The sequence below is a fragment of the Hibiscus syriacus genome, unplaced genomic scaffold (assembly GCF_006381635.1).
Source record: "Hibiscus syriacus cultivar Baekdansim isolate YM2019G1 unplaced genomic scaffold, ASM638163v2 tig00014728_pilon, whole genome shotgun sequence".
In the NCBI taxonomy this organism is placed as follows: Eukaryota; Viridiplantae; Streptophyta; class Magnoliopsida; order Malvales; family Malvaceae; genus Hibiscus; species Hibiscus syriacus.
Genome location: NW_024062335.1, coordinates 433795 through 454310, shown reverse-complemented (window position 1 = coordinate 454310; position 20516 = coordinate 433795).

The following is a 20516-nucleotide window of genomic DNA, read 5'->3' as shown; positions in this document are numbered from 1 at the left end:
AAAAAACAAAAGAAATTTGTAAATCTCTTGTTTTGGTATTTAAACCAATATCATGGCCTTTTCCCTTCCCTAACCTAAGCCCTGTTGCACCTTGTTTAAAGACCCCTTGATTATTTCATTATGTTCACTTTTAGTAGAGGATATTTGATTAGATTCCAAGCCTGTGGTAATATTTTGGTTAGTTCATGTTTGATCTATTTCATTTACCCCAAACACTTTGAGCGGATATGTGTGAATCTTTGTGAGGTATTGAGTTATGTTTCATTGAAGTTTTCAATTAATTGGGATATATTATTTACTTTAAATTTTCTTAGTTGTGTCTTTGATTGATTGTACCTTGAATTCAGCAATTGGGATATATTGAGTTATGACAGGGGATTGAAGATGGCAACTTATGATTTTGATGTATTAATTGATGAATGCTTCAGGACAAGCATTGAATAAGTGAGGGGGATTTGATAGATGATTTATTTAGTTAATATTTTGTATCTAAATTGCCCCTTGGTTGTAGGTTTTTGTGGTTGATTTGTTTTTTTGATTTATTTTCTGTACAGGACATTGAATTCTAGAAAATGCACTTAAAGGGTAGAATTCTGCAGTTTTTTTATTTTTGGAATCAAAGTTGGATTAGTGGGCATGACTTTGGGCATGACGCATCTGACGTGGCATGACATCATCACCTTCCATAAGGTCCAATCAACTCTTCTAGAAGGACGAATAGATCAGCCACACGTTTTGAAGTTCGAATTGAAGATTATCCCAAGTTTTTAGGATTTTACTTTAATTAATTCAAGAATTATCTTTAAGATTATTTTTATTATTATTCCATGTTTATCTTTAAGAGTTTTAGTTTAAGTAGTTTAGGATTGATCTCTTTATTTTAGGAATTATTTTTTCCTTGTTTTTAGGATTTTGAAGGTTATAAATACCCTCTCATTGTAAGCCTAAAAACATATCTCTACAACTCAGATATATCAGAATCATTCTTCTTTTCTTTGCCCTGAGTTTTCAAAAAAGTTCTTTTCTTTTCGTTTTCAAAGTTTTTTTTCACTTTTATTTTTAAACATACTAAGTATGACTTTGGTCATGCTTGCCTAAATTTCTTTTAAGCCGAAGGTTAAAGTGATGGCTCAATTCTAAACGTGAGAGTTGTAAGGCATTTAAATCACTTCAGATATCTCTCTCAATTTTTTGGGCTTATTTTCAAATCAAAACAATTTTTAAAACCAAAAAGTCGACGTTGGACTGGATGTTGTTATAGTTAATGTGGGAGGAAGGGTCGGCGTATTGAATAACATTCGACTTCTTGGGAACAAACTTAGCAAACTTGTTTGCTAAGAGGAAATTAAGATTGGGACCAGTTATTTTTGAAATAACATAATACGAGTCGGTAACTTTTCGAACCTCAACATTTTTAGATGTACAACATTGTTGTTGCTTAGATCAATCCACAAATCGATATTAAAGATTGCACTTGGGTATTCAATATACAAAGCATAGTCATGAAGATTTGTCCTTGTAGACAAGTAACCGGCGTGAATCCTAAAGTAAAGATCTATTTCGGTGATCCGAGGAAACTGAGTCAGAGGTGAAAGTCTGAGGCTACTTTTTACAATAAGTCTTCTTTTCAAACTCCAATTATAATTTTATTCTATTTATTATTATTTCTACTTTGTCTTTATGTTATCTTCAAACGGTTTTAATTAACTCAAAACCCCCTATTTATCTTATTCTTATCTCATATTTTTTATATTTTTATTTATTTTTTACCTTAAATTTCATCCCTATCCAAACTCTACCGTTCAGAAACAAGAATATAACTGAATCAAAAACTGCAGAGTCTCTGTGAGATCGACCCTTACTTTCCACTTTATATATTTTCTTTATATTTCTTTTGGGATTAAGGAATTATTTTGACGCAAAAACGACACGTGTGAAATATGTTTATAAATATTAAGCTGAAATACACTAATCTCATTCCATATCCATTTTACTGCCCAAAAACTAGTTACATGAAATCCAAAATCAATCACAAGGTGAAAGTGGCCCAAATAGCAGCCAAGGCTTGAGTTGAATCAAGTCCAATCGGTTAAGAGCCCTAAGGAGTAACTCATGTGCCAGCTAGGGTTTGGAGAGGAGACCTCACTGTCTGTCGTTGCCCAGAGATCTGTACCGTCAGATCTGTGGCCAATCCAGGGTAAGCCTAAAAACAGATCTCTACAAATCAGATATTTCATAATCATTCTTCTCTTCTTTGCCCTGAGTTTTCAATAAAGTTCTTTTCTTTTCGTTTTCAAAGTTTTTTTTTCACTTTTATTTTTAAACATACTAAGTATGAATTTGGTAATGTTTGCCTAAATTTCTTTTAAGCCGAAGCTTAAAGTGATGGCTCAATTCAAAACATGAGAGTTGTAAGGCATTTAAATCGCTTCAGATATCTCTCTCAATTTTCTGGGCTTATTTTCAAATCAAAATAATTTTCAAAACCAAAAAGTCGACGTTGGTCTGGATATTGTTATGGTTAATGTGGGTGGAAGGGTCGGCATATTGAAGCATATTCGATTCTTGGGAACACACTTAGCAAAATTGTTTGCTAAGAGGAAACTAAGATTGGGACCAGTTATTGTTGAAATAACATAATACGAGTCGGCAGCTTTTCGAACCTCAACATTTTTAGATCTACAACATTGTTGTTGCTTAGATCAATCCACAAATCGATATTAAAGATTGCACTTGGTTATTCACAATACAAAGCATAGTCACAAGGATTTGTCCTTGTAGACAAGTAACTGGCGTGAATCCTGAAGTAAAGATCTATTTTGGTTATCCGAGGAAACTGAGTCAGAGGTGAAAGTCTGAGGCTATTTTTTTTACAATAAGTCTTCTTTTCAATCTCCAATTATAATTTTATTCTATTTATTATTTTTTCTACTGTCTTTTTCTTATCTTCAAACGATTTTAATTAACTCAAAACCCCCTATTTATCTTATTCTTATCTCATATTTTATTTTTATATTTTTATTTATTTTTTACCTTAAATTTCATTCGTATTCAAACTCTACCGTTCAAAAACAAGAAAATAACTTAATCAAAAACTGGTGTCTCTGTTAGATCAACCCTTATTTTCCACTTGCTATATTTTCTTTATATTTCTTTTGGGATTAAGGAATTATTTTGACGTGAAAACGACGCGTGTCAAATATGTTTATAAATATTAAGCTGAAATACACTAATCTCATTCCATATCCATTTTACAGCCCCGAAACTAGTTACGTGAAAGCCAAAATCAATCACAAGGGGAAAGTGGCCCAAATAGCAGCCAAGGCCCGAGCTGAATCAAGCCCAATCAGTTTAGAGCCCTAAGGAGTAACCCATGTGCCAGCTAAGGTTTGGAGAGGAGACCTCGCTGTCCTCCGCCGTCAAGAGATCTGTACCGTCAGATCTGTGGCCAATCCGACGATCTAGATTTGCTCAGAAAATTAGGGTTTTGGATGAAACCAACAATCTTGCGCATCTAATTTACAATCGTTAGATTTGGTCCCAAAGATCTAACGGCCCACAACACTCCAGAAGCCCTGAACTCGTTCTTGTAGTGCAGGAGAAGCCAACTTCCCGAACGATCGGATCTCGCGTATGAAGAGCACGCGTGTCGCTCCAGCCGCCTCCCAAGCTTCCAAGTGAGCACGCTTCAACCGTCTCTTGCTGTAGTCGGGAGCCTGTAATGGTCGTATGCTCCCCTCTGTCATATTTTCTTGGTAGTGGCAGAAGCTCGCCCTACGCATGCAAACAAAACGGGATACAGAATATCAGAAAAACATAAGAAAAAAAGAAAAAACAAAAAAAACGAAAACAAAACAAAAAAAGAGGAGGCATCCATCTCAGCAATAACATCAGAAGCGGAGAAAGAGATATAGCAAGAGAACCGAAAAAACTCTCTCGATATTTCCTTCCCTCCATCAACAACACAACAGCCGATAAAAATGAAAAAAGACAGGTTTTTTATGAGCGAACCGAATACCCAAAAGAGAGAAACCCAAAAAGAAGAGGACTTACCTTCCCCGTCCAAATAGGAGCATCGTCATCGTCCCCTGGATCAAAACATCGTTGAGTTGTCAAGGATAAGCTCTTCATGCTCCCTAACTGCTATCGAATGTCTTTGGGGGCTTGTAAGGGTCTGGTTCAAGGGAGTTAGGCTCTGGGTATCTGGGGTTTGTGAGAAAAAGGCTTGGTGTAAGATTGTTTAACCCTTTATTGGGGTTGTATGGTGGCGGCAGTCATGGTGGATGTCTTTGTCGGATGGGAAGGTCAAAGAAAAGAGAGTGAGATGAGGAGAGAGTGAGAGAACGGCAGGGTAGATCTTGGTTAGGAAAAAAGAAGGGCAGAAGCATACTGGTGGCTAGGGTAATTTTTTACCCAAAATATCATTTGTATATTACTGCCAAAATGGCATCACTTTAAGGGTTAGGGCATACCGCATCTAGTTGAGCGAGGGTAAACCACGTGGGTTCTCCATCTGCTTTCAGGTCATTTTATTTTGGTCCTTGGATAGAAGTTCTTGAAGTTTTTGATTTTACCACGAAGTCTTGCACACCTTTTATTTTAGTCCCTAGGTTTTATTATTTTAAGTTCTTACTTGTTTGTACGTTTAACATGCTATTTTAGAAATTTTGTTTTTTAATCCTGCGCAGGTTTATGGGTTTATTTCGATTTTAGTGCATGAAATATAATTTTGTAGGCTTCGTGACATGATGTTTGCCTATTTTATGGATTCAACCCTAAATTTTCTCGTCTTTTATTTTAGTCATTGTATGTGGTTCTTTTCGTATGTATATATGCTTAGCCTAGATATGTTTCGTGTATGTATGACTTGATTCCTATCATATCATATTTTATGCTTTTATGTCTTATGAAGATAGTATACATATGTAAAAATACATATATGAGTAACGTATTTCTTTGCTTGCATTAACGCGTGTATACGTATGTATACATATATATATAATTCCTCTCGTTGGTCGAGTACAACTTGTCGTGTCGCGAAATTTATCGAGTATGTTATGTTTATGCATGTCTAATTTTTAAGTAATTAATTTTGATGAGATAGCATATTGTTTAATTTAATTTCCATATCGTTTATTAAATATTTTTGTTTATGTGCACATAGAATTAGTGTTATTTATCTTGTTCAAATATATTGTACTATGCGCTCATGAGCATGACTAGACCTAACACAAATAATTGAATTAAGGGTAATGTCCTTTCATTTTAAGGTTATCGTGGAATGCCTTCTTAACGTATAAGAAAGTTATTTCCGATAATCTTAAAATGAAAGCGTATACCGTTAAGTGAAACTTTAAAATTTGACCAAACCTAAAATCTGGGAATGATGGAAAAAGAAAAATATTCGTCTATTTAAATTATTCGAGAAAAGATCGTTATAACTTATAAAAAGTCTGATAACGACGTCTTTGAATAATCAGATATCTTTCTTCTTTCTAAAATGATTGGTAATTTTTAATTTAATTTGTTTTATTTTATTATCATTCATGCATTTGAATTAATAATGAACTTTAGAATGGAATTGTAATATTTATTTATTTCGATTGGAGTAGGAAATGATTGCTTTAAGGTATGAGAGGTCGTTTATTCTCGATAGGAAATAATGAAATATTATTATGTTTCATTCCAAAATTCAAAGAATATTATTTGAAGGGATCCTTGAATTAAATTGAATTTGAACTCGTGAATTTTATTGCAAAGACAACTAATTAATCGACCATGTACCGATTTAGGGCGTTGTGGGAGTGCTAATCCTTCCCCGTTTGTAATTGACTCCCAAACTTATTTCTCTGAGACGTAGATTTAAAATGTTGTTTTAATAAAATCAAAATTAATGTTTTATTAAAATGACAAATGTTTTGGGTGCCCAATCATACCCTAATCAAAGATTGATGGTGACTACTGGAACTATTTTTCTTTATTTTATTTAAAGCGAATATTAAAATAATCGAGACGAAATTTTAAATCATTTAATAATTAAATTTTCAGAAATCGTTTCGACAAATGATATTTACAAACAAACATGGACGCATTCATACGTACACACATGCAAACACAATTCATTTGTGCCAGTTTGCTCATCTCAAATATTCATCTTTGCAATTCTCCATCTCTCCAAAAGACTTGTCCTTTATTTGTTTGCAGCTCTCCAAAACAACGACCAATTTGTTAATAAAAAATGTGTTTAGAATATATGAACAGTCAGGTGATATTTTGTAACTTGTAATAGTCGAGGGACTCAACAAAATAAAGTTCTATAGTTAAGAGACCATTTTTGTAACATTTAATAGTCAGAGGGCACAACAAAGCAACACCCTGTAATTAAGGGACCATTTGTGTATTTTACTCCAAAAAATAATTTGTTAAGGAGATTACATACGTGGTAATAAATGTGATGTTAACTTGCACGACTCATGTGCAAAATTAGGGTGAACAGAACTCGACTTGACTTGAAAAATCGACTTTTTGGATTCCACTTGACTCGAAAAAATTTCAAGTTCAAATCGAGTTGTATTTTACAACTCGATTAACTCGAATATCAGCTCGAATAACTTAATTTTTTTAATAATTAGTGGTTTGATTTTCAAGTTTAAGTCGAGTGCCTAGACTCTGTATGATATCACATTTGAAAAGATATGAATAATTTTATATGTATTGTATATGGTTATAAAAAAATCATTTAAAGTTGGTCTAGTGGGATGAGGCACTAGCCCTTAATCAAGGTCAGGGGTTCGAATCCTAGCGTTTATGAATGGAGCAAATTGGGTTGGGAGGATCGCCTTTGCCTCTACAGTACTCGATTCGAATTATTCGATTGATAGATCGGATATCGATGGTTACACCCAAAAAAATTTTAAAAAAAACATTTAAAATAGAATAAAATAATATCATAATATTATAAATATTTACAATTAAATTTAAGAAAAAACTCAAAATTTTGACTCTATTCGAAAAAATTTCAAGTTAACTTCAAATTAAAAAATAGGACTTAAATAAATCGAAAATTTTTTATTTGACTCAAGTCAATCGAACACTCACCTTTATGCCTAATAGCATACTCGTGCCGATAAAAACATTGATGTCATCCTAAACATCTTACATAATTGGGGAAATGCATTATGAATGGGATAGAATGCGACGAATGCGGCAAAAAGAGTGATTCCAAAAACAAATCCTCAATGTATCTCACAATTGGGGAAAAACATACCTAATGTGATATGTGAGACGGAAGGGTAAATTACAAATTTCATCATCGAACTTTAAAAGTTTTCATTTTCCTCACTGAACTTAATACATTGGGTTTTTTCGATCACTCCCCCATTAAAAAATTAACGACGTTGAAACATTGTCATTTAAAAAAACAAAATTTTCACCAAAACGACGTCATTTTGCATCTATATAATAGTCAATTTATAACGCATTTAGTGAGAAAACGACTAAGTGACCAAAAAAACTCAATGTATTAATTTCAGTGAGCAAATTGAAAAGATTTAAAGTATAGTGAGTGAAATAGGAGAGAGAATAAAGTTCAGTTATTAGATTTATAATTTACCCTAGACGGAAAGGTATATGGATCTTCAAGTTAAGGATAATCTATAAGTTTAGTATCTTAATCATCATTTTTATTCCATTTTGATCACACAAATCATATCTAATGTTAAATTTTGGTTTCATTTTGGTCATTCACCGTTAAAAAATTAACAGAATGTTGACGTGTATATGGATCTTCAAGTTAAGGATAATATAAGTTAGTATCTTAATCATCATTTTTATTCATTTTGATCACACAAATCATATCTAATGTTAAATTTTGGTTTCATTTTGGTCATTCACCGTTAAAAAATTAACAGAATTGTTGACGTAACATTTTTTTTAATTTTAATGATAACATGGCATTACCTTATAATGACATATCAGCATGATTGTTAATTTTTTAACGGTTGGTTACCAAAATAAAACCAAAACGTAATTGTGGATATGTGTTAGGGTTGATAAAGTTCGATAAAACAACCGAAAAATTTCCAAAAGGGGGTGAATTGACCAGTTGAAAATTTTGGGGTATGGAGGAGAAAGGATAGGAAAATTTGCACAAGAATTTATAGTGGAGAAGACTAATCTTAGTTTCCCTTCAATGGTTCCTTCATGAGTGACTTGGAGCTTGTCCCATATCTCCTCGGCATTGGAACAAGAGGAGAATCTTCCATATTCATCCGAGTCTAATGCACAAAATAAAATGTGCATGATTTTGCATTGAGTTTAACTTTTCTTTTCTCCATCACTCCACTATCCATCTATCGGTTGGAATGGAGTATCCCTCATAATTGAGCTCCAAGCTCCTAGATCGTTGGCTTTAATGAAGAGCATCATCTATTCTTTAATTGGCCAATTGAAAATTTGGTGTATGGAGGAGAAAGGATAGGAAAATTTGAACAAGAATTTATAGTGGTTCGACTTCTAAAACAAGTCTACATCCACTACCTTAGCTCCACATTAACGTTTTTCTAACAAATTCACTAATTTGTTCCTTCTTTTTCAAGGATCAAGAGTAACCTTTAGAAATCCCCTAGTTTTCCAAAGGTTAAACTAGAACCACTCCCCTTTTACAAAGGATAAAAAGATGTAAACAAGAAAACGACACAAAGGTAGTTGTTTACAAGAATTAAGCTCACAAGAAAATAATTTAAAAGATTTACAACGAGCTCAAACACATATGTACAAGAGAAAAGGAAAAAAAGAGTGAAAAAGCTTTTATCTTGATCTCAATTGCTTGGATAGGTGTTGTAACCTTCTTCAAGTGTCCTTAACTTGTTTTTATATGTTGGAATGAGTTTGTGGCCATTTTGCAGCCGTTGGGGATTAATTTTATGGAAAATAAAATTGTCCAGAACTGGGAGTATATGTACTCTTTTAATGAGTATTGGTACTCCATTTGTAATATTTAAATAAAACTAGACGTTAAAGATCGTTGGGCTTGACAGTATCGGTACTCCTCTTCATGGTATCGATACTACTGTGTAAAGTAGTATCGGTACCTCATTGAGTATCGGTATCTATTTTGTATTCTGGAATTTGAGCAATTTGGAAAACAAATGGTAGTATCGATGCTACCTATAGAGTATCGATACTTCTCTTACCTTTGGTATCGGTACCACATGAACAGTATCGGTACTGTTCATGTAGTATCAATATTGTAAGAACAGTATTGGTACTACGTACCCAGAAAAATGTTTTTTTCTCAAATTCTAGTTTTAATTGACTTTGAATTATTTTTGAAAACTTTGAACAAATTCAATCAAGCAAAAAAATATTTTTCCTTAATTTTTTATATCGAAATATTATAAAACGTGGTTCAACAATATCCCCTTTTTGATATAACAAAACATTTGAAATATATTTTTGGCAAAACTTCCATTAATAAAATATTTCATGAAAAAAAGAAATATTTGGAATATATTAAAGCACCCCCATTTTCATTGAGAAATTGAATTTTTCAAACCTATACTTCTCCCCCTTTTTGTTATATAAAAAATAATTCAAATTTAAAGGTTCAAAACAACAATGGAGAGTAAGTAAGAATTTTAGCATAAAATCATTTGAAAAATCACAGCTCCCCCTCAATAAAAGCATTCAAAAAAAAATTGACACAAAAGTTGAACACTTAAAAGAATATTGAATTTCAATAAGATAAGAAAGAAAATACATTAGTAGTACATGAAATTCAGTAAATCCAAGTGAAACATACTTTATGCAATCTCAACAAATAAGACATTATAACTCATAAGCATAAAGCATCTTCAAGTTTTATGCATTAAACATAGATATCAATTGTTAGAGAGATATCATAAACAATGAAGAACACATACATACACATTTAAAAAACAAATTTAAGGTCAAGAAAAATGAATTAAAAAATTTAAACACAACTTGATCAAAAAAAACATTATGATGAACTAGAATTTTATAAAATAATTTTAAAAGAAATGTTTAACATAACATATTTTCAACATACATGAGATAGAAAATAACAAGTTATCATTCATGCTCAATACTCATGCATACATAAAAATCAATAGGCAACCTATATACAAAATCAAAAAACTTTAAGGTTAGAGGTTACCCATTCTTCTTTTGTGTGACAACAGCAATTGAAATCATTTACCTTTATCATCATTGCTCCAACACACCTATAAGAGACATTCATTTGGATTTTTGTACCCAAATTTCTTTGAGTCCTAGAAGTTTAGTACCAATGTCTCTAGTTCCCAAAGGAACCCATACTTGTCTAATTTTAAAAGATTTTATTTTCTTTATAGGACAAGTATGTACATTGTGACCATGAAAATGGTAATGTGAGCATTCTGCCATTTTTAACATAATGAATTGTTTTTAGAAATGATTTATTTTTCTTTTATTAAGCATTCAAGTTTAATTTTATTTTATTTTAATTTTGGCATGATATTTTGATTATTTATGTTTTTATTTTGAAATTGTTTATGTTAGTCACTTGTTTATTTTATTTTAATTTAATTTTGGCATGATAATTTGATTATTTATGTCTTATTCATACTTTTTTTTTATTTTAATGTTCGCATGTTGTTGCATATTAACTCATTTTATTCCTAATTAATTTTGTATGATAGCCTCATAAGCATCCTTGACTCGATTTGAAATAAATTGACTAAGGGTAATATTCGATCATTTTAATATTTTCGTAAAGTGACTGTCTTAACGTATAAGAAAGTTAATTTCAATAATTTTAAAATGAAAGTATATCCCATTTAGTGACACGAATTAAATCGAAATCATTTTAAAACTTCGCAATCGGGAAAAAGATTATGTTTTGTTAATTAAATTCATCGAGAAAAGACTGTTAGATCAAATCTAAGGTCTCGTCTCGAGATATTTAAATAATTCAACATCCTTATTCTCGTTAAATTGTGGTAAAGTAAATAATTAATTACTTGTTTATTATGTTTTTATTTGTTTTATTTTTGCATGTGTTTTCTGATAGATTTTCAAAACAATAACGTTCGAATCGACATTGAGAATAGTAATATCTTTTCTTTTCGGTGTGAGTAATAAATAATCGCTATATAATTTTAAGACTAAATAGTAATATCTCTTTATTTCAATTGGGGTAATAAACGATTGTTTTAATGTACAAAAGGTCACTTATTCTCGATTGGAAATAGTTAGATATTATCGTTTTCACTCTTAAAATTATTTTGAGTATTATTATTTTGAAATTGATAGTGAATTTATAATGAAATTTTAATATATTTTTTATTTCAATTGGAGTAAGAAACGATTTCTTTAAGGTATGAGATACTAATTCTTCTCGATAGGAAATAATTAAATATTATCATGTTTCATCCAAAAATTCAAAGAACGTTATTTTATGGGATTTTAAATTAAATTAGAGTCAAACTTGTAATTTTTATTGCAAATACAATTAATTAATCGACTAAGTACTGATTTAGGGCTTTGTGGGGGTGTTAATCCTTCTCTACACGTAACCGACTCCCGAACTCAAATTTTGGTAACGCACATTGCAATTTTGTCGTTTTAATTAAAATTTATATTTTATTAAAATGGCGAATACATTTTTGGGTTCCCTTCACACCCTAATCAAAGATTGGTGGCGACTCCCTGAACCACATTTTATCACTAACCGATCACCAAAAGAATTATTTTCAAAACGAGACCCCCTTTTTCCCCCATTCAAAAAAAATTATTTCGATAGCTCGGCGACTCCACTGGGGAATTGTTTTAGAGAGTTAGGCCATTAGTCGGCTAATTATTTGTCTTTGCAAATGAAAATTACAAGTTCACTCTAATTTGATTTTTGATCCCTTGTGTGGTTTAATTTTTTACTTGTAATTTAATTAACCACTAAATAGTTGTATTGATTTGTATGTTAATATTTTCAGAGTAAACATTTGTTCAGGATATTGAGTTTTCTGTTTAATGTTGTTTGTTTTGTTTTCGCTTTTCCTTAGACACTGTACAGCTGCATTTGTATAACATGAGCTAAAACCCCGCTCTGTCCTATTTAACTAGGAGTGAGAAGCTACTCCCTCGTGTGGTTTTCACCTCCGTACAGGATAGTAAATCACTCCTGGGGCTCACGACTTATGGTCTTCGTGATGGTTTTCACCTCCAAATGGAAATAAGAAGGTGCATCCCCTCGAATTGAACTCGATCCGAAAGCCTATGATGGGCCAGAATTGAGGGTTCGGTATCCCAAGGGGAAACCCAAAAGGACAATTCGAGGACCTCTTACTTTAGAACCAAACCCAGCATGTAGTAAACTTAGAACCCAGATAGAGCCTTACCCAAATCATAGGATCTTGTGAGGAGAGTACACAAGGAAAAGCCTTTTTGAGCATTTTAATCTTTGTAGTGTAATTTTGATTCCCGAATAAATGTATGTGAACTAGAGATCATGCGGTTAGATTTTTTTTTTTTTGAATAAACATGCGAACTAGATGGCATGAGGTTAGGATTTCCTCTAAACAACGCATATGGGTAGAAATCTTGTTTGGGTAGGATCTACTAAAACATGATTGGGTAGCTAGCATGTTGGTAGGTTTTATCAACAAATTATATTATATCCGATTAATTCATTTATGATTACTGACCAATTTTCTCTTGTCCTTTTGCTTTATTTTGTTACTATTTGCATTGCATTATTCATTCCATGGTGTTGATCTTTGACCGATGTCCATATATAAGGCTAGTAATATGGAACGAAGGATTTAAAAAAAGGTAGAAAACAATGCAGATGTTCTGAGATGGTCTGAACAGTCCCAGCTAACAAATAGAGGCCTTTTACAGGCTGGGTCAGATCTAATTGGGTAAACCCACATCAATGTCGTCAGAATGACCTGATCACTAGCGACCTGCAACATGCTCAAGGAGTGGCTCAATACTTGGTTGACTTATCACTTGAAGTTGATGCTGTGAGTAGAGGGTTCAAGCCCGAAATTGAAGAAGCTTATAGGAGTTTTGATCTATTGGGGTCATCCAACAATTAGGAGAAATAGCTCAGATTTATCTGTGATATGTTTAAGCCTTGTAACGGAACTTCATTTCTAATATAAAAAGTTATTCTAAGGAATCGTTACAGACTCAACACCTTGCATTGCATTTACATTGCATCCACATTTCATTTACTTCTGCATTGCATTTTATTCATTAATAGTCATGTTCATTAATAAAATACCAATATTAATAAGAAGATCGTATGTCAAAATATTGGACACTTCTAAGCATCTGTACCATACTCGAAAAAAGGCAATGGACGAGAGAATTTCCCAAATCGAGAATACTGAACTTGAGATACAAGAGAGTTTCAAGAAAGCTCAGGAGGATATGCATGTGCAGATGATGAAAGCTCATAATGACATGATGGAAAAACTGACCAGTTTGATACAAGGAAAGAGTATAAGTCGAGTAGAAAATCCAGTTTTCGGTCCTACTGTCGAGGAGCCTTTGTATCCCCTAGGCTTTGAACCATGGGCTAACCATGGAAAAGCCCCAGTTGTTGGTTCCTCTAAAGAACCCTTATGTCCCCCTGACTTTACACCACCGCATGTCCGAGCATAATAAGCAACGACTGTTCAACCAAAAAGAATATAGATAAACTTACCTGACTCTTCTGTAAACCCGCACCTGGTTAAAGACATCCCGAATCTCGATGTGGAGGACAAGAAAGAGAAGAATAAGCAATTTAAAGATAAATGGGAACAACTAAAAGATCAAATTCGAGCCACGAAAGAAGACGCTAGCATGTATGGGATCGATTCCAAGGAGTTGAGTCTGGTTCCTGATTTAGTGCTGCCACCCAAGTTTAAAATTCCAGACTTCAAAAATTTTGATGGCACCAGTCGTCCCCTAATTCATCTAAAAATGTTTTGCACAAAGATGGAATGATACTTAAATGATGATAATCTACTGATTAATTACTTCCATGATAGTCTTACTGGGCCAGATGCAGTATGGTATGACCATTTGAACAGAGAGCAAATCAAGAGGTGGCTCGATTTAGCCGGTGCATTTTTTGGACAATATCGTTATATTAAAGGCTTATCCCCAAAGCGTCAAGAACTTCAAAGAATAAGGATGAAAGCTGCTGAAAGATTTAAGGATTATGCCCTAAGATGGAGAGGGGTGGCAGCACAAGTTCAACCTCTTATGTTAGAAGAAGAAATATCATACATGTTCCACAATTCTCTTCTGACCCCTTTCTTAGAGTCGATGATGGCAAATTCAACAAAGGACTTCGAAAACCTTGTGATAGATGGGGAATTACTTGAAAACACAATTAGCATAAGAAACTTAAAAGTCATATCTAAGTGCCCAACCGATCAAAAAGTGAAAGCTGACGATGTAACTAAATGTCATGTCCAGTGCCCCCACATCAGCAAAACAAAAGAAGCAGCTAGTGGTTGGGACTGACCAAAGAAAGTCTCACTATCGAGAAATACTTTGAAGGTGTTCCAAACTTCTATCTCATATTTGTGCCCTTATTTGATTAAAGGTCAATATCTCGTACCGAGGTCGACGAAAGTTCCACCAAACCCTTCTGCCCACAACTATGATCAAAATAGTGTTTGTGATTTCTACTTGGGGGCACCTGGGCATTCTAAAGAGAATTGTAGGCCGCTGTTAAATGAGATAGAGATGCTTGTTGAAAATAGGACGTTGACACAAGAATTGGTGGAATAGTGGATAACGAACTCGAATGGAGCATCAAAGCACATTATTTAGCATCTGATCAAGTCAAGTTCTACTGCATTAGATGAGTAATGGGGCATCCTAATTAGGGAGAGGTCATTTCATCCTTCATTTTTCATTTACAACATTTTGTTTGAACTTGTTTTTTTGTCATTTCTCAGTTTTCTTGTAAGGATATTTCAATGAATTTATTCTACTCTAAAGATGGTGAACATTGAATAAAATTTACAATTTTGAAATTCATTAAATATCAACTGAATTAAAAACTCTTTAAATGATTAGAGTTATAAATCTTTGACAAAGTGACAAGACTGAACCCCGATAAAACAAGGACCCTGAACCTTACCCCAGAAGATACACTCGAACACCATACCCTTCTCTTGCAGGGACCAAGCTAGCATTCTCTCCACATAAAGAGACAATTAAGGTCTTGGCATCCGGGTATGTAAGGATCTTGACAAAATGGGGAAATTGCACATGAGATTGCAAAGTTGATTGGTTTCTACTTTTGTTGATGAAGTTCAATGATGATCATGATCTTCACAGATGGAATAGTCGAGTAGGTAAATCTAGTTTAGGTCAGTTGCTTGGAAATTAAACTCTAAGGAGGAGATTTTCTGACTTTCAAAAACACCTGGACTATAACAGGTTCTTCTTCACAAGCTTAAGAAATTGAATATGTATAACCATAATGTAATTATATATGTATACAATAAAGCTTGAGTGATCCCTCTAGAGCAATAGGTTAAATGCCCCGACTTTATGGATAAGATTCAGCTAGCCCGGTAAAGGCGATTATAATATATATCTAAAATAAAATTGAATTCAGCTAGCCAAACAATGGCCAATTATATCAAATTTACTAAATAAGGAGTTTTGGTAAAGATGGACTAAGGGAGTTAAGGAAAACATGTTATAGTCAATTTCACATGAGCACTCAAGAATTTCATTTTTAGACCGATATTTCTGCACTGCCTTTGTTAGAGGAGTCTAGAAAGCTTGAACAAATGGAAGATTTCAGAGAACTGAAATGGAAGTGTTCCAAAAAGTCTAGCAATTGAATATGCTAGTTGCTTTATTTTTTATGCATCCACTTAATATACCAAGCCGAGAATGAAGGACATGTAACAAGGTACACATGGGCATATAAACAAATGACGATATCTCAATGGATAAAACCTTAGAAAATAAGAAAGCCAACCTGAAGCCGACCCATCAATTTTGATACTTGTCAAAGTGCTATAAATTTGAAATATTAAAGAGTTGTTGATTCTTTTGATATTCTGTGAACTCATGTTTGCGATTTGATTCGATTATGAGCCTGAATTAAGGGGCAATACTTTACAAAATTATTTCATTCTTTGATTTCTAAAATAACATAAAGGAGAAAAACATTTTCAAACAGGGCAGTCTCAAATGCAAAAGGTCGTTAAAGTTGGTGAGGCCCATTCTGCCTCTATTGGAGAAAAAGAATAAGTGATGCCAGAACATGAAGCATTCCACAATCTTGAAAGTAGAGGGTCTAAGAGATCAGAATGACTGAAGGATAGAACTTGTAACACTTCCTCGTGACGTTGTCGGTAACATGCCAAGAAGTAGAGGGTCGTCTTACTTGAAAGGGGAACATGTACCAGCTCAAGACAAAAAATGCAAGAGTGTGACCATTCCATGATGAATTTTGGCACCCAAATAGGGATGAGACATGAAAAGTACCCATTTTGGGGCATGACCAGAAACCCAGATCATATTGAGATAACAAGATTCAAACCAAGAAGACATTGAGAGTGAGTCTCACACTTTGGAGTGTCAGAGGCAAACCCTAAATATGAGCAGAGATTACCTTTTAAAGCAAATCAGTCAAACATCAACTAAGGGCAGAGTCACGAAGAACAACTCTAATAGCGTATTTGATCCAATGATAGAAAGGGGCATCAAGATCATATTACTAATCGCAACAAGAATTAAAGCATCTCTTCTGAGACTTGAACACAGACAAGAGAAGCAAATCAAACTCGATTCAATCTTCCCTAAGTGATAGCGGAATGGATCAACTCCCCCAGAACTGATATTCCCTTCAGAAAAAGCAGAACAGATCCCACTCTTTTAAGATTTGATATTCCCTGAGTGACAGTCGAACATGGCTGACCCAATTCAATCTTCCCTGAGTGATAGCGGAATGGATCAACTCCCCCATATCTGATAATCCCTTTAGAAGAAGCAGAACAGATCCATCTCTTTCAAGATTTGATATTCCCTGAGTGACAGCGGAACAAGTCTGCCCCGATTCAATATTCTTTACGTGATAGCAGAATGGATCAACTCCCCCATATCTAATATTCTCTTCAGAAGAAGTGAAACACATCACTCTCTTTCAAGATTTGATATTCCCTGAGTGACAGCGGAATAAGTCTGCCCCGATTCAATCTTCCCTGAGTGATAGCGGAATGGATCAACTCCCCCATATCTGATATTCCCTTCAGAAGAAGATGAACATAACCCTCTCTTTCAAGATTTGATATTCCCTTAATAACATCGGAACAAGTATGCCCCGATTCAATCTTCCCTGAGTGACAGTGAAATGGATAAACTCCCCCAGATATGATATTCTATTTAGAAGAAGCGGAAAAAATCCCCCTCTTTCAAGATTTATTATTCCCTGAGTGACAATGGAACAAGTCTACCCCGATTCAATATTCCCTGAGTGACAACGGAATGGATCAACTCCCCCAGATCTGATATATCCTTTAGAAGAAGCAGAACAAATCCCTCTCTTTCAAGATTTGATATTCTCTAAGTGACAGCGGAACAAGTCTGCCCCGATTCAATCTTCCCTGAGTGACAGCGAAATAGATCAACTCCCCCAGATCTGATATTTCCTTCAGAAGAAGCGGAACAGATCCCTCTTTTTCAAGATTTGATATTCCCTGAGTGACAACAAAACATGTCTGCCCCGATTAAATCTTCCCTGAGTGACAGCGGAATATATCAACTCCCCCATATTTGATATTCCCTTCAGAAGAAGCGGAACACATCCCTCTCTTTCAAGATTTGATATTTCCTGAGTGACAGCGGAACAAATCTGCCCCGATTCAATCTTCCCTGATTGACAACGGAATGGATCAACTCCCCTAGATCTGATATTCCCTTCAGAAGAAGCGGAACATATCTCTCTCTTTCAAGATTTGATATTCCCTGAGTGATTAAGGAACAAGTCTGCCTCGATTCAATCTTCCCTGAGTGACAGTGAAATGGATCAACATCCCCAGATTTGATATTCCCTGAGTAACAGCGGAACAGATCCCTTATCATATTTCAAACCATGTAGTTGACAGGGCGAAAACTCATTGCCTTTTTGTATTTGCCTTATTCTTGTTCACACAAGAATGAGCAAAGAGGGGCAGCTGTCGACACTCGATTTTTCATCTCGTTATTATTAAGATATTATTATTATTATTAACTTTTATTATTATTATTATTATTATTATTATTATTATTATTATTACAGGCTTCAAAACAACCCCAATTGGACCCTATTTACATCAAAACTGCCTGACCCAGATACAACAAGTCTCAACCCATCAGACCGGGACCTAGCCCATCAGCCAAGCCCATCAAGGAAGCCCAACTGCCCGAAGCAAGTGCCCAACCAACTACAGTAGACCACTAGAATCGGGTCCATAACAAGCCCAATTTGGTGGCCCAAACCCGACTAGGGTTTATTATCTTTAGTTTCCAGCACTGCACCGTCACATCTATTGGATCTGAATCTGATCCAACGGTCCAAATTAGTGCTTTAGGATTAGGTTTTTTACCCTAATATGTCAAGGATTCAGCCCCGCTCACCAAAATTAGCAACCCAGTCGCGCGTATGGTGTACGCGCCAGAATCCTCAGCTTCCAGCCGTTGTTTCGACCACTCCCCATCCACTGCCGCTGCCACCAATCCAAAGCCTTGCAAATGTCAGACATCCCGAATCACACACAAGCAATCCAAACACCATCACAGCACGCAAAGGACAATCATTACAATTTTTGTACTCATTTTGTTTCAGAAAAAACAAAAAGTAAAAGCAAAAAAGGGTTGTAAATCGGGCTTATAAATACTCGAACCAAAAATGTAAAAAGGGTTCAGACCCTCCAGATCAAAAAGCAATAAAACAAAAACAAATATTCAAAATTTGTTGAAGGTATATTTTTTTCATTTTTATATTTTTTAAAAATAAAAAAAAATATAAAATAGCTTTGCATGTAAACAAAAACCAAGGAAGTGGATAGAATAGTTTACCTGAGTCAAACCGTGGGGGGAGTCCTCGCGGCAGTCGGAGTCCCAAGGAGGCTAGAGGCCGAAGCCTTTCGGGGGCTTTTGCGTTTGTTTAGGGTAGTTGTAGCCTTAGGTTTGTGTTTAGGCTTGTATATCTAGTTTTATGGGTCATTTAGGGTTGATTTGGAAATTCCATCCACCGTGTACGGCGGTCGAGGGTGAGTTGCGGTGGCCAGCATTGGATCCGCCGACTGCTTTGAGAGAAAACCGAGATAGAAGAATTTTTTTAAGAAAATGGTTCAAATGAAAAAAAGATTAAGTAGTATGTATAGGCAAAGTTTCGGGGGAAATTATGTTTAGGTCCCCTGAACTTTGCCGCATTTTTGCAAAGAGGTCACTGGTAGGGACATGTTTTATTATTTTCCCTTTTTATATTTGTGCTTTACAATTTTGGTTTAATCTCAGTTTAGTCTCCCTAGTTTAGCTGTGTTTTTGCATGTTAGTCCCTGTAGGGACTATTTTTGTGATTTACCTGCTTTTATACATATGTTATATTTTTAGGGTTATTTTTGGTTTAGTCCTTGCATGTTTAGCGTGTTTTTACGTTTTGGTCTTGTGTAATGGTTGTTTAATTTTTTTTAAATATTTAGGGATGTATTTAGTAATTTTACCTTTTTTATTCGAATATGTGTATTTTAGGCTAAACAAATTTGGAATGTTTATGAAATAGCCCTTGTATTTTTGCATGTTTGTATCTCGAACCTGAACATATGTTTTTATTTGTTTTAATTCGACCATGTAATTTTAATTTATTTTAATTTAGCCCCATGTTTTATTTATTTTTCATTTCCTGTAATTTTAGCATTTAATATTGAAATTGCTTATGTTAGTCACTTGTATATTTTATTTTATTTTAATTTTGGCATGATAGTTCGAATATTTATGTCTTATTCATACATTTATTTTTATTTTAATGTTTGCATATTGTTTGCATATTAATTCATTTTAGTCCTAATTAATTTTGTGTGATAGCCTCACAAGCATCCATTGACACGATTGAAATAAATTTACTAAGGGTAATATTCGATCATTTTAATATTGTCGTAAAGTGACTGTCTTAACGTATAAGAAAGTTATTTTCGATAATTTTAAAATGAAAGTCTATCCCATTTACTGACACGAATTAAATCGAATTCATTTTAAAATTTGGGAATCGAGAAAAAATCATGTTATGTTAATTAAATTCATCGAGAAAAGACTGTTAGATCGAATCTAAGGTCTCGTCTCGAGATATTTAAATAATTGAACATCCTTATTCTCGTTAAATAGTGGTAAAGTAAATAATTAATTACTTGTTTATTATACATTTTATTTGTTTTATTTTTGCATGTGTTTTCCGATAGATTTTTAAAACAATAACGTTCGAATCGACATTCAAAATAATAATATCTTTTTTT